The sequence below is a fragment of the Idiotropiscis lumnitzeri genome, chromosome 12, assembly GCF_059441095.1.
Source record: "Idiotropiscis lumnitzeri isolate Australia: NSW breed Sydney's pygmy pipehorse chromosome 12, RoL_Ilum_1.0, whole genome shotgun sequence".
Lineage (NCBI taxonomy): Eukaryota > Metazoa > Chordata > Actinopteri > Syngnathiformes > Syngnathidae > Idiotropiscis > Idiotropiscis lumnitzeri.
In genome coordinates this window covers 3,213,681-3,229,029 of record NC_142402.1, presented here as the reverse complement: position 1 = coordinate 3,229,029, position 15,349 = coordinate 3,213,681, and the positions used below count along the sequence as shown (strand labels likewise).

Below are 15,349 nucleotides of genomic sequence, written 5' to 3'. Positions count from 1 at the left end.
GTCCAATAGAATAGAGACGTCCACCATAGAAAACGTTTTATCTGGCCCTGATAATGCATGTTTTTTCCTTCTTAAAATGTAGCGTTCTTGCCATGTATGCAATGCATCAAGTGAACGATACATTTCTTTAACGGTAAGATCACTCTGCAGAAACGATTAAATACTGGAAGATGCACGAACGATCCCCAACAATACATTGCGATAATACGCGCCTGTATTAATACATTGAGAAAACCCTAATTACGTTTGATAATGTTACAGTGAGATACCAAATTTGATTATTATGAGACTAAACTGTGGCGATTCTGATAGTTGGAACACCACCACTTGATTTTAATTATGACTACAATCAATAAAGTTAACTGATTTCGATACTTTGTGGCAAGCACTTTGGCTCGTTGGACTACGGGTATACAGTAATACCCCGGTTATAGCGGTTAATGGGGACCGAGACCACCCGTGAAAACTGAAAATCCGCGAAGTAGCGGCGCACCTTCAAAAATGCTTAAAAATAAATAAATAAATATATATATATATATATATATATATGGGTAGAGAGAGAGAGTGTGAAATTCATGTTATAACAAAAAAAAACAAATTATTATTAAAACTTATTTTTTATTCCCCAGCCATTATTTTCGTATTTATTCAATTACTTATTTTTGTATTTATTTAATTACTTCGACTTTTACCTGCTGGTACGCCGTCCGGTGTGCCCTGTGAATGTTATGATCCTCCAGCAGAGCTGGAGTATAGAGCAGGACTCTCCAAACGCAGACACGGGAAAAAAGGTGGTGATAGAAAGATATTTATTATAATCACAATATAGTCAGTGTAATCAGCGCGTCTCGCAGCAGCTGACGGCATGGCGCGAGAAGATCGCTGGAGGAACGCCCACACAGCTGAACAAACAAAAACACACGCGGCATGACAGGCACGGATCATGAGAGTGAAATGAAAGGTGGCATTCTTCATTTATTTATTTATTCATTCATAACTGACAGCCTCACGCTCCGCTCCTGCCCGGGCGGAAGAGGTGCTCCTATTCGGCTTAACTGTGACACACGCCCGCCCTCCTCCTCCGGAGCTTCCATTCGGTTAAACTTAGGGGCCGCTTGGAACCGCCCGTTCCCGGGGAAGGTGCTCCTCTTCGGCTTACTGTGACGCGAGCATGCGCTCCTCCTCCGGAGCTTCCATTCGGTTAAACTTAGGGGCCGCTTGGAACCGCCCGTGCCCGGGGACGGTGCTCCTCTTCGGCTTACTGTGACGCGAGCATGCCCTCCTCCTCCGGAGCTTCCATTCAGTTAAACTTAGGGGCCGCTTGGAACTGCCCGTGCCCGGGGAAGGTGCTCCTCTACGACTTACTGTGACACGAGCATGCCCTCCTCCTCCGGAGCTTCCATTCGGTTAAACTTAGGGGCCGCTTGGAACCGCCCGTTCCCGGGGAAGGTGCTCCTCTTCGGCTTACTGTGACGCGAGCATGCGCTCCTCCTCCGGAGCTTCCATTCGGTTAAACTTAGGGGCCGCTTGGAACCGCCCGTGCCCGGGGAAGGTGCTCCTCTACGGCTTACTGTGACACGAGCATGCCCTCCTCCTCCGGAGCTTCCATTCGGTTAAACTTAGGGGCCGCTTGGAACCGCCCGTGCCCGGGGAAGGTGCTCCACTACGGCTTACTGTGACGCGAGCATGCCCTCCTCCTCCGGAGCTTCCATTCGGTTAAACTTAGGTGCCGATTGACACCGCCCGTGCTCGGGGAAGGTGCTCCTCTACGGCTTAACTGCCACGCACGCCGGCCGGAACTCTGGTACAGTCCGAACCGCGCGAAACGTCGCCACCAATCGTGTCCGGAGGAACTTGCTCTTCTTCGTCCACTCTCCTCTTCGGCGCACGCCGGCCGTCTAACCGCTCCAGCGCCCCCTCGTGCCGCTCGGCGAAACTACAATGCCGCCGAATATTTTTTAGACCCGCGAAGCACTGAAGCCGCAAAAGGTGAACCGCGAAGTAGCGGCGTATTACTGTAATTCTCACTGAGGACCCTCTTTCAAATCCAAAACAAGACCATCATTACACTGGATTACTTTGAGTTCACCTGAATCTTCCGTACTGATAGGAATGGTTCTTCGCTGGTACGAGCATGTCATCAATTGGAGGTGGCTCATTTGGCTCTGGGTATGGTTGTGAGTGGTTTCTCGTTCAAATCCAAATAGGTTCTTAGTGTAAATTCAGGGTTGGTTGGGAGAGGTTCCAGGTTCAAATCCGGGGTCTTAGTGTCGATGAAGGCTTGCGGCCAACAGTCAGTTACCCAGCTAAACGTGGCTCGTTGGTCTAGGGGTATGATTCTCGCTTAGGGTGCGAGAGGTCCCGGGTTCAAATCCCAGACGGGCCCATCTCAGTGTCTGTCTGGTCGCTTAGTCAACTTATAATTTTGGTGCAAATCTATACAGGGAGATGGTGGAAAAACTAACATGAAACAACAAAACTGAGACTGTACCCCGAGTACTCCCAAAAAAATGCTTGAGTTCCTTATAATTTCAATAACCTTGGTCCAATCGCGCATTTTTTTCAAAAATCTTGGAAATGACATTAGCTACCTAGCTACAGTCCAAAATCAGCTCCTACAACCTCTTAGAACATTTCTACTCTAGTTTCCACCCCTCCACAGTACAGAAACAACACTGATCAAAATCACCGGCAACCGACTCTGGCCTAATCACCATTCTCACCCTCTTTGATCTGATAGCAGCTTGCGATACAATTTCTAAAACCATCCTCCTGAACAGACTCCAAGACATTCTTTATCTATACCCTACCTCTTGTAAAGATATTTCACAAACTAAACCTACACTCCCACTGTTATGCAGATGACACTCAGCTCTACCTCTCCACATAATCAACTGCCATTATTCTGGGTTCCTCCATTTATTGACTGCTTCCCTGAAATGTATTATTGGTTCTCATCCAATTTTCTGCAACTTAACAATGATAAAACTGAAATCCTACAGATAGGTACCAAGTCCTCTCAAGCCAAAAGAGACAGTTTTTCCCATGACACTTGACAATACCTCAGTTTCCCCCTCTGGTCAGGTTAAGACTCGGGGTGTCATCCACTCTCTCCTTTTCATCAGAATTAAATGAAAATCCCCGATCTGCATACTTTCTACTTTATAGAATAATCGTCCTGCGTCCCCGTCCATCAGTATCCTTTTAAAGCACGTCCAACCTTGTATTTGATCAGTCCCATTAACAGAACTTGCAATAATTTACTGCAACTAAAAAGAAAAAACCTCCTGATTAAAAGCAATTGCTAAAATAAGGCCAAAAAGCGGATTTGTAAAAACATCAGCAGGTTCTGACAAATAGCCTAGGGTCTCCACATTAGAAAATGGAATGTTATTGATATTCTAAAAACTGGTAGACAGTTTTGTATCCCCGCCCCCATTAATGAGGGTGACCACAGACATAGTTGTTATGACACAAGGCATATTCGCAGGTGAGAACAGACCAGGGATGGCGCTGCCTGACAACACATTATGATAGCAATTGACGCGTAACCACGCAGCCTAACATATTGCATTGGCCGGGAATTGAACTCGGGCCTCACGCATGGCAAGCGAGAATTCTACCACTGAACAACCAATGCTTAGTACTTCTTGTCCAATAGAATAGAGACGTCCACCATAGAAAACGTTTTATCTGGCCCTGATAATGCATGTTTTTTCCTTCTTAAAATGTAGCGTTCTTGCCATGTATGCAATGCATCAAGTGAACGATGCATTTCTTTAACGGTAAGATCACTCTGCAGAAACGATTAAATACTGGAAGATGCACGAACGATCCCCAACAATACATTGCGATAATACGCGCCTGTATTAATACATTGAGAAAACCCTAATTACGTTTGATAATGTTACAGTGAGATACCAAATTTGAGTATTATGAGACTAAGCTGTGGCGATTCTGATAGTTGGAACACCACCACTTGACATTAATTATGACTACAATCAATAAAGTTAACTGATTTCGATACTTTGTGGCAAGCACTTTGGCTTGTTGGACTACGGGTATACAGTAATACCCCGGTTATCGCGGTTAATGGGGACCGAGACCATCCGCGAAAACTGAAAATCCGCGAAGTAGCGGCGCACCTTCAAAAATGCTTAAATAAAAAAAATAAAATAAATATATATATATATGTATATATATATATATATATATATGGGTAGAGAGAGAGAGAGTGAAATTCATGTTATAACAAAAAAAACCCAAATTATTATTAAAACTTATTTTTTATTCCCCAGCCATTATTTTCGTATTTATTCAATTACTTCTTTTTGTATTTATTTAATTACTTCGACTTTTACCTGCTGGTACGCCGTCCGGTGTGCCCTGTGAATGTTATGATCCTCCAGCAGAGCTGGAGTATTGAGCAGGACTCTCCAAACGCAGACACGGGAAAAAAGGTGGTGATAGAAAGATATTTATTATAATCACAATATAGTCAGTGTAATCAGCGCGTCTCGCAGCAGCTGACGGCATGGCGCGAGACGATCGCTGGAGGAACGCCCACACATCTGAAAAAACAAAAACACACGCGGCATGACAGGCACGGATCATGACAGTGAAATGAAAGGTGGCATTCTTAATTTATTTATGTATTCATTCATAACTGACAGCCTCACGCTCCGCTCCTGCCCGGGCGGAAGAGGTGCTCCTATTCGGCTTAACTGTGACACACGCCCGCCCTCCTCCTCCGGAGCTTCCGTTCGGTTAAACTTAGGGGCCGCTTGGAACCGCCCGTGCCCGGGGAAGGTGCTCCTCTTCGGCTTACTGTGACGCGAGCATGCCCTCCTCCTCCGGAGCTTCCATTCGGTTAAACTTAGGGGCCGCTTGGAACCGCCCGTGCCCGGGGAAGGTGCTCCTCTACGGCTTACTGTGACGCGAGCATGCCCTCCTCCTCCGGAGCTTCCATTCGGTTAAACTTAGGGGCCGATTGACACCGCCCGTGCTCGGGGAAGGTGCTCCTCTACGGCTTAACTGCCACGCACGCCGGCCGGAACTCTGGTACGGTCCGAACCGCGCGAAACGTCGGCAACAATCGTGTCCGGGGGAACTTGCTCTTCTTCGTCCACTCTCTTCTTCGTCCACTCTCCTCTTCGGCGCACGCCGGCCGTCTAACCGCTCCAGCGCCCCCTCGTGCCGCTCGGCGAAACTACAATGCCTCCGAATATTTTTTAGACCCGCGAAGCACTGAAGCCGCGAAAGGTGAACCGCGAAGTAGCGGGGTATTACTGTAATTCTCACTGAGGACCCTCTTTCAAATCCAAAACAAGACCATCATTACACTGGATTACTTTGAGTTCACCTGAATCTTCCGTACTGATAGGAATGGTTCTTCGCTGGTACGAGCATGTCATCAATTGGAGGTGGCTCATTTGGCTCTGGGTATGGTTGTGAGTGGTTTCTCGTTCAAATCCAAACAGGTTCTTAGTGTAAATTCAGGGTTGGTTGGGAGAGGTTCCAGGTTCAAATCCGGGGTCTTAGTGTCGATGAAGGCTTGCGGCCAACAGTCAGTTACCCAGCTAAACGTGGCTCGTTGGTCTAGGGGTATGATTCTCGCTTTGGGTGCGAGAGGTCCCAGGTTCAAATCCCGGACGAGCCCATCTCAGTGTCGGTATGGTCGACCAGTCTCTTAGTCAACTTATAATTTTGATGCAAATCTATACAGGGAGATGGTGGAAAAACTAACATGAAACAACAAAACTGAGACTGTACCCCGAGTACTCCCAAAAAAATGCTTGAGTTCCTTATAATTTCAATAACCTTAGTCCAATCGCGCATTTTTTTCAAAAATCTTGGAAATGACATTAGCTACCTAGCTACAGTCCAAAATCAGCTCCTACAACCTCTTAGAACATTTCTACTCTAGTTTCCACCCCTCCACAGTACAGAAACAACACTGATCAAAATCACCGGCAACCGACTCTGGCCTAATCACCATTCTCACCCTCTTTGATCTGATAGCAGCTTGCGATACAATTTCTAAAACCATCCTCCTGAACAGACTCCAAGACATTCTTTATCTATACCCTACCTCTTGTCAAGATATTTCACAAACTAAACCTACACTCCCACTGTTATGCAGATGACACTCAGCTCTACCTCTCCACATAATCAACTGCCATTATTCCGGGTTCCTCCATTTATTGACTGCTTCCCCGAAATTTATTATTGGTTCTCATCCAATTTTCTGCAACTTAACAATGATAAAACTGAAATCCTACAGATAGGTACCAAGTCCTCTCAAGCCAAAAGTGACAGTTTTTCCCATGACACTTGACAATACCTCAGTTTCCCCCTCTGGTCAGGTTAAGACTCGGGGTGTCATCCACTCTCTCCTTTTCATCAGAATTAAATGAAAATCCCCGATCTGCATACTTTCTACTTTATAGAATAATCGTCCTGCGTCCCCGTCCATCAGTATCCTTTTAAAGCACGTCCAACCTTGTATTTGATCAGTCCCATTAACAGAACTTGCAATAATTTACTGCAACTAAAAAGAAAAAACCTCCTGATTAAAAGCAATTGCTAAAATTAGGCCAAAAAGCGGATTTGTAAAAACATCAGCAGGTTCTGACAAATAGCCTAGGGTCTCCACATTAGAAAATGGAATGTTATTGATATTCTAAAAACTGGTAGACAGTTTTGTATCCCCGCCCCCAATAATGAGGGTGACCGCAGACATAGTTGTTATGACACAAGGCATATTCGCAGGTGAGAACAGATCAGGGATGGCGCTGCCTGACAACACATTATGATAGCAATTGACGCGTAACCACGCAGCCTAAGATATTGCATTGGCCGGGAATTGAACTCGGGCCTCACGCATGGCAAGCGAGAATTCTACCACTGAACAACCAATGCTTAGTACTTCTTGTCCAATAGAATAGAGACGTCCACCATAGAAAACGTTTTATCTGGCCCTGATAATGCATGTTTTTTCCTTCTTAAAATGTAGCGTTCTTGCCATGTATGCAATGCATCAAGTGAACGATGCATTTCTTTAACGGTAAGATCACTCTGCAGAAACGATTAAATACTGGAAGATGCACGAACGATCCCCAACAATACATTGCGATAATACGCGCCTATATTAATACATTGAGAAAACCCTAATTACGTTTGATAATGTTACAGTGAGATACCAAATTTGAGTATTATGAGACTAAGCTGTGGCGATTCTGATAGTTGGAACACCACCACTTGACATTAATTATGACTACAATCAATAAAGTTAACTGATTTCGATACTTTGTGGCAAGCACTTTGGCTTGTTGGACTACGGGTATACAGTAATACCCCGGTTATCGCGGTTAATGGGGACCGAGACCACCCGCGAAAACTGAAAATCCGCGAAGTAGCGGCGCACCTTCAAAAATGCTTCAATAAAAAAAATAAAATAAATATATATGTATATATATATATATATATGGGTAGAGAGAGAGAGAGTGAAATTCATGTTATAACAAAAAAAACACAAATTATTATTAAAACTTATTTTTTATTCCCCAGCCATTATTTTCGTATTTATTCAATTACTTCTTTTTGTATTTATTTAATTACTTCGACTTTTACCTGCTGGTACGCCGTCCGGTGTGCCCTGTGAATGTTATGATCCTCCAGCAGAGCTGGAGTATAGAGCAGGACTCTCCAAACGCAGACACGGGAAAAAAGGTGGTGATAGAAAGATATTTATTATAATCACAATATAGTCAGTGTAATCAGCGCGTCTCGCAGCAGCTGACGGCATGGCGCGAGAAGATCGCTGGAGGAACGCCCACACAGCTGAACAAACAAAAACACACGCGGCATGACAGGCACGGATCATGAGAGTGAAATGAAAGGTGGCATTCTTCATTTATTTATGTATTCATTCATAACTGACAGCCTCACGCTCCGCTCCTGCCCGGGCGGAAGAGGTGCTCCTATTCGGCTTAACTGTGACACACGCCCGCCCTCCTCCTCCGGAGCTTCCATTCGGTTAAACTTAGGGGCCGCTTGGAACCGCCCGTTCCCGGGGAAGGTGCTCCTCTTCGGCTTACTGTGACGCGAGTATGCGCTCCTCCTCCGGAGCTTCCATTCGGTTAAACTTAGGGGCCGCTTGGAACCGCCCGTGCCCGGGGACGGTGCTCCACTTCGGCTTACTGTGACGCGAGCATGCCCTCCTCCTCCGGAGCTTCCATTCGGTTAAACTTAGGGGCCGCTTGGAACCGCCCGTGCCCGGGGAAGGTGCTCCTCTACGGCTTACTGTGACACGAGCATGCCCTCCTCCTCCGGAGCTTCCATTCGGTTAAACTTAGGGGCCGCTTGGAACCGCCCGTTCCCGGGGAAGGTGCTCCTCTTCGGCTTACTGTGACGCGAGCATGCGCTCCTCCTCCGGAGCTTCCATTCGGTTAAACTTAGGGGCCGCTTGGAACCGCCCGTGCCCGGGGAAGGTGCTCCACTACGGCTTACTGTGACGCGAGCATGCCCTCCTCCTCCGGAGCTTCCATTCGGTTAAACTTAGGGGCCGATTGACACCGCCCGTGCTCGGGGAAGGTGCTCCTCTACGGCTTAACTGCCACGCACGCCGGCCGGAACTCTGGTACAGTCCGAACCGCGCGAAACGTCGCCACCAATCGTGTCCGGAGGAACTTGCTCTTCTTCGTCCACTCTCCTCTTCGGCGCACGCCGGCCGTCTAACCGCTCCAGCGCCCCCTCGTGCCGCTCGGCGAAACTACAATGCCGCCGAATATTTTTTAGACCCGCGAAGCACTGAAGCCGCAAAAGGTGAACCGCGAAGTAGCGCCGTATTACTGTAATTCTCACTGAGGACCCTCTTTCAAATCCAAAACAAGACCATCATTACACTGGATTACTTTGAGTTCACCTGAATCTTCCGTACTGATAGGAATGGTTCTTCGCTGGTACGAGCATGTCATCAATTGGAGGTGGCTCATTTGGCTCTGGGTATGGTTGTGAGTGGTTTCTCGTTCAAATCCAAATAGGTTCTTAGTGTAAATTCAGGGTTGGTTGGGAGAGGTTCCAGGTTCAAATCCGGGGTCTTAGTGTCGATGAAGGCTTGCGGCCAACAGTCAGTTACCCAGCTAAACGTGGCTCGTTGGTCTAGGGGTATGATTCTCGCTTAGGGTGCGAGAGGTCCCGGGTTCAAGTCCCAGACGGGCCCATCTCAGTGTCTGTCTGGTCGCTTAGTCAACTTATAATTTTGATGCAAATCTATACAGGGAGATGGTGGAAAAACTAACATGAAACAACAAAACTGAGACTGTACCCCGAGTACTCCCAAAAAAATGCTTGAGTTCCTTATAATTTCAATAACCTTGGTCCAATCGCGCATTTTTTTCAAAAATCTTGGAAATGACATTAGCTACCTAGCTACAGTCCAAAATCAGCTCCTACAACCTCTTAGAACATTTCTACTCTAGTTTCCACCCCTCCACAGTACAGAAACAACACTGATCAAAATCACCGGCAACCGACTCTGGCCTAATCACCATTCTCACCCTCTTTGATCTGATAGCAGCTTGCGATACAATTTCTAAAACCATCCTCCTGAACAGACTCCAAGACATTCTTTATCTATACCCTACCTCTTGTAAAGATATTTCACAAACTAAACCTACACTCCCACTGTTATGCAGATGACACTCAGCTCTACCTCTCCACATAATCAACTGCCATTATTCTGGGTTCCTCCATTTATTGACTGCTTCCCTGAAATGTATTATTGGTTCTCATCCAATTTTCTGCAACTTAACAATGATAAAACTGAAATCCTACAGATAGGTACCAAGTCCTCTCAAGCCAAAAGAGACAGTTTTTCCCATGACACTTGACAATACCTCAGTTTCCCCCTCTGGTCAGGTTAAGACTCGGGGTGTCATCCACTCTCTCCTTTTCATCAGAATTAAATGAAAATCCCCGATCTGCATACTTTCTACTTTATAGAATAATCGTCCTGCGTCCCCGTCCATCAGTATCCTTTTAAAGCACGTCCAACCTTGTATTTGATCAGTCCCATTAACAGAACTTGCAATAATTTACTGCAACTAAAAAGAAAAAACCTCCTGATTAAAAGCAATTGCTAAAATAAGGCCAAAAAGCGGATTTGTAAAAACATCAGCAGGTTCTGACAAATAGCCTAGGGTCTCCACATTAGAAAATGGAATGTTATTGATATTCTAAAAACTGGTAGACAGTTTTGTATCCCCGCCCCCATTAATGAGGGTGACCACAGACATAGTTGTTATGACACAAGGCATATTCGCAGGTGAGAACAGACCAGGGATGGCGCTGCCTGACAACACATTATGATAGCAATTGACGCGTAACCACGCAGCCTAACATATTGCATTGGCCGGGAATTGAACTCGGGCCTCACGCATGGCAAGCGAGAATTCTACCACTGAACAACCAATGCTTAGTACTTCTTGTCCAATAGAATAGAGACGTCCACCATAGAAAACGTTTTATCTGGCCCTGATAATGCATGTTTTTTCCTTCTTAAAATGTAGCGTTCTTGCCATGTATGCAATGCATCAAGTGAACGATGCATTTCTTTAACGGTAAGATCACTCTGCAGAAACGATTAAATACTGGAAGATGCACGAACGATCCCCAACAATACATTGCGATAATACGCGCCTGTATTAATACATTGAGAAAACCCTAATTACGTTTGATAATGTTACAGTGAGATACCAAATTTGAGTATTATGAGACTAAGCTGTGGCGATTCTGATAGTTGGAACACCACCACTTGACATTAATTATGACTACAATCAATAAAGTTAACTGATTTCGATACTTTGTGGCAAGCACTTTGGCTTGTTGGACTACGGGTATACAGTAATACCCCGGTTATCGCGGTTAATGGGGACCGAGACCACCCGCGAAAACTGAAAATCCGCGAAGTAGCGGCGCACCTTCAAAAATGCTTAAATAAAAAAAATAAAATAAATATATATATATATGTATATATATATATATATATATATGGGTAGAGAGAGAGAGAGTGAAATTCATGTTATAACAAAAAAAAACCAAATTATTATTAAAACTTATTTTTTATTCCCCAGCCATTATTTTCGTATTTATTCAATTACTTCTTTTTGTATTTATTTAATTACTTCGACTTTTACCTGCTGGTACGCCGTCCGGTGTGCCCTGTGAATGTTATGATCCTCCAGCAGAGCTGGAGTATTGAGCAGGACTCTCCAAACGCAGACACGGGAAAAAAGGTGGTGATAGAAAGATATTTATTATAATCACAATATAGTCAGTGTAATCAGCGCGTCTCGCAGCAGCTGACGGCATGGCGCGAGACGATCGCTGGAGGAACGCCCACACATCTGAAAAAACAAAAACACACGCGGCATGACAGGCACGGATCATGACAGTGAAATGAAAGGTGGCATTCTTAATTTATTTATGTATTCATTCATAACTGACAGCCTCACGCTCCGCTCCTGCCCGGGCGGAAGAGGTGCTCCTATTCGGCTTAACTGTGACACACGCCCGCCCTCCTCCTCCGGAGCTTCCGTTCGGTTAAACTTAGGGGCCGCTTGGAACCGCCCGTGCCCGGGGAAGGTGCTCCTCTTCGGCTTACTGTGACGCGAGCATGCCCTCCTCCTCCGGAGCTTCCATTCGGTTAAACTTAGGGGCCGCTTGGAACCGCCCGTGCCCGGGGAAGGTGCTCCTCTACGGCTTACTGTGACGCGAGCATGCCCTCCTCCTCCGGAGCTTCCATTCGGTTAAACTTAGGGGCCGATTGACACCGCCCGTGCTCGGGGAAGGTGCTCCTCTACGGCTTAACTGCCACGCACGCCGGCCGGAACTCTGGTACGGTCCGAACCGCGCGAAACGTCGCCAACAATCGTGTCCGGGGGAACTTGCTCTTCTTCGTCCACTCTCTTCTTCGTCCACTCTCCTCTTCGGCGCACGCCGGCCGTCTAACCGCTCCAGCGCCCCCTCGTGCCGCTCGGCGAAACTACAATGCCTCCGAATATTTTTTAGACCCGCGAAGCACTGAAGCCGCGAAAGGTGAACCGCGAAGTAGCGGGGTATTACTGTAATTCTCACTGAGGACCCTCTTTCAAATCCAAAACAAGACCATCATTACACTGGATTACTTTGAGTTCACCTGAATCTTCCGTACTGATAGGAATGGTTCTTCGCTGGTACGAGCATGTCATCAATTGGAGGTGGCTCATTTGGCTCTGGGTATGGTTGTGAGTGGTTTCTCGTTCAAATCCAAACAGGTTCTTAGTGTAAATTCAGGGTTGGTTGGGAGAGGTTCCAGGTTCAAATCCGGGGTCTTAGTGTCGATGAAGGCTTGCGGCCAACAGTCAGTTACCCAGCTAAACGTGGCTCGTTGGTCTAGGGGTATGATTCTCGCTTTGGGTGCGAGAGGTCCCGGGTACAAATCCCGGACGAGCCCATCTCAGTGTCGGTATGGTCGACCAGTCTCTTAGTCAACTTATAATTTTGATGCAAATCTATACAGGGAGATGGTGGAAAAACTAACATGAAACAACAAAACTGAGACTGTACCCCGAGTACTCCCAAAAAAATGCTTGAGTTCCTTATAATTTCAATAACCTTAGTCCAATCGCGCATTTTTTTCAAAAATCTTGGAAATGACATTAGCTACCTAGCTACAGTCCAAAATCAGCTCCTACAACCTCTTAGAACATTTCTACTCTAGTTTCCACCCCTCCACAGTACAGAAACAACACTGATCAAAATCACCGGCAACCGACTCTGGCCTAATCACCATTCTCACCCTCTTTGATCTGATAGCAGCTTGCGATACAATTTCTAAAACCATCCTCCTGAACAGACTCCAAGACATTCTTTATCTATACCCTACCTCTTGTAAAGATATTTCACAAACTAAACCTACACTCCCACTGTTATGCAGATGACACTCAGCTCTACCTCGCCACATAATCAACTGCCATTATTCTGGGTTCCTCCATTTATTGACTGCTTCCCTGAAATGTATTATTGGTTCTCATCCAATTTTCTGCAACTTAACAATGATAAAACTGAAATCCTACAGATAGGTACCAAGTCCTCTCAAGCCAAAAGAGACAGTTTTTCCCATGACACTTGACAATACCTCAGTTTCCCCCTCTGGTCAGGTTAAGACTCGGGGTGTCATCCACTCTCTCCTTTTCATCAGAATTAAATGAAAATCCCCGATCTGCATACTTTCTACTTTATAGAATAATCGTCCTGCGTCCCCGTCCATCAGTATCCTTTTAAAGCACGTCCAACCTTGTATTTGATCAGTCCCATTAACAGAACTTGCAATAATTTACTGCAACTAAAAAGAAAAAACCTCCTGATTAAAAGCAATTGCTAAAATAAGGCCAAAAAGCGGATTTGTAAAAACATCAGCAGGTTCTGACAAATAGCCTAGGGTCTCCACATTAGAAAATGGAATGTTATTGATATTCTAAAAACTGGTAGACAGTTTTGTATCCCCGCCCCCATTAATGAGGGTGACCACAGACATAGTTGTTATGACACAAGGCATATTCGCAGGTGAGAACAGACCAGGGATGGCGCTGCCTGACAACACATTATGATAGCAATTGACGCGTAACCACGCAGCCTAACATATTGCATTGGCCGGGAATTGAACTCGGGCCTCACGCATGGCAAGCGAGAATTCTACCACTGAACAACCAATGCTTAGTACTTCTTGTCCAATAGAATAGAGACGTCCACCATAGAAAACGTTTTATCTGGCCCTGATAATGCATGTTTTTTCCTTCTTAAAATGTAGCGTTCTTGCCATGTATGCAATGCATCAAGTGAACGATGCATTTCTTTAACGGTAAGATCACTCTGCAGAAACGATTAAATACTGGAAGATGCACGAACGATCCCCAACAATACATTGCGATAATACGCGCCTGTATTAATACATTGAGAAAACCCTAATTACGTTTGATAATGTTACAGTGAGATACCAAATTTGAGTATTATGAGACTAAGCTGTGGCGATTCTGATAGTTGGAACACCACCACTTGACATTAATTATGACTACAATCAATAAAGTTAACTGATTTCGATACTTTGTGGCAAGCACTTTGGCTTGTTGGACTACGGGTATACAGTAATACCCCGGTTATCGCGGTTAATGGGGACCGAGACCACCCGCGAAAACTGAAAATCCGCGAAGTAGCGGCGCACCTTCAAAAATGCTTAAATAAAAAAAATAAAATAAATATATATGTATATATATATATATATATGGGTAGAGAGAGAGAGAGTGAATTTCATGTTATAACAAAAAAAACACAAATTATTATTAAAACTTATTTTTTATTCCCCAGCCATTATTTTCGTATTTATTCAATTACTTCTTTTTGTATTTATTTAATTACTTCGACTTTTACCTGCTGGTACGCCGTCCGGTGTGCCCTGTGAATGTTATGATCCTCCAGCAGAGCTGGAGTATAGAGCAGGACTCTCCAAACGCAGACACGGAAAAAAAGGTGGTGATAGAAAGATATTTATTATAATCACAATATAGTCAGTGTAATCAGCGCGTCTCGCAGCAGCTGACGGCATGGCGCGAGAAGATCGCTGGAGGAACGCCCACACAGCTGAACAAACAAAAACACACGCGGCATGACAGGCACGGATCATGAGAGTGAAATGAAAGGTGGCATTCTTCATTTATTTATTTATTCATTCATAACTGACAGCCTCACGCTCCGCTCCTGCCCGGGCGGAAGAGGTGCTCCTATTCGGCTTAACTGTGACACACGCCCGCCCTCCTCCTCCGGAGTTTCCATTCGGTTAAACTTAGGGGCCGCTTGGAACCGCCCGTTCCCGGGGAAGGTGCTCCTCTTCGGCTTACTGTGACGCGAGCATGCGCTCCTCCTCCGGAGCTTCCATTCGGTTAAACTTAGGGGCCGCTTGGAACCGCCCGTGCCCGGGGACGGTGCTCCTCTTCGGCTTACTGTGACGCGAGCATGCCCTCCTCCTCCGGAGCTTCCATTCGGTTAAACTTAGGGGCCGCTTGGAACCGCCCGTGCCCGGGGAAGGTGCTCCTCTACGGCTTACTGTGACACGAGCATGCCCTCCTCCTCCGGAGCTTCCATTCGGTTAAACTTAGGGGCCGCTTGGAACCGCCCGTTCCCGGGGAAGGTGCTCCTCTTCGGCTTACTGTGACGCGAGCATGCGCTCCTCCTCCGGAGCTTCCATTCGGTTAAACTTAGGGGCCGCTTGGAACCGCCCGTGCCCGGGGAAGGTGCTCCACTACGGCTTACT

General features: G+C 45.9%; 8 non-coding genes across 8 annotated transcripts; 4 read left to right on the top strand and 4 right to left on the bottom strand.

Annotated features, from left to right (window-relative positions):
• Nucleotides 1-2,314: 2,314 nt before the first annotated feature.
• Nucleotides 2,315-2,386, top strand: trnap-agg (transfer RNA proline (anticodon AGG)). Its single transcript has one exon. It is a non-coding gene; the product is annotated as a tRNA-Pro (tRNA).
• A 1,183-nt stretch (nucleotides 2,387-3,569) lies between these two features.
• Nucleotides 3,570-3,640, bottom strand: trnag-gcc (transfer RNA glycine (anticodon GCC)). The gene has a single exon. It is a non-coding gene; the product is annotated as a tRNA-Gly (tRNA).
• A 1,947-nt stretch (nucleotides 3,641-5,587) lies between these two features.
• trnap-ugg (transfer RNA proline (anticodon UGG)) lies at nucleotides 5,588-5,659 on the top strand. Its single transcript has one exon. It is a non-coding gene; the product is annotated as a tRNA-Pro (tRNA).
• A 1,191-nt stretch (nucleotides 5,660-6,850) lies between these two features.
• Nucleotides 6,851-6,921, bottom strand: trnag-gcc (transfer RNA glycine (anticodon GCC)). Its single transcript has one exon. It is a non-coding gene; the product is annotated as a tRNA-Gly (tRNA).
• Nucleotides 6,922-9,151: 2,230 nt separating this feature from the next.
• trnap-agg (transfer RNA proline (anticodon AGG)) lies at nucleotides 9,152-9,223 on the top strand. Its single transcript has one exon. It is a non-coding gene; the product is annotated as a tRNA-Pro (tRNA).
• A 1,183-nt stretch (nucleotides 9,224-10,406) lies between these two features.
• trnag-gcc (transfer RNA glycine (anticodon GCC)) lies at nucleotides 10,407-10,477 on the bottom strand. Its single transcript has one exon. It is a non-coding gene; the product is annotated as a tRNA-Gly (tRNA).
• Nucleotides 10,478-12,424: 1,947 nt separating this feature from the next.
• trnap-ugg (transfer RNA proline (anticodon UGG)) lies at nucleotides 12,425-12,496 on the top strand. Its single transcript has one exon. It is a non-coding gene; the product is annotated as a tRNA-Pro (tRNA).
• A 1,191-nt stretch (nucleotides 12,497-13,687) lies between these two features.
• On the bottom strand, nucleotides 13,688-13,758 carry trnag-gcc (transfer RNA glycine (anticodon GCC)). The gene has a single exon. It is a non-coding gene; the product is annotated as a tRNA-Gly (tRNA).
• Nucleotides 13,759-15,349: the final 1,591 nt, after the last annotated feature.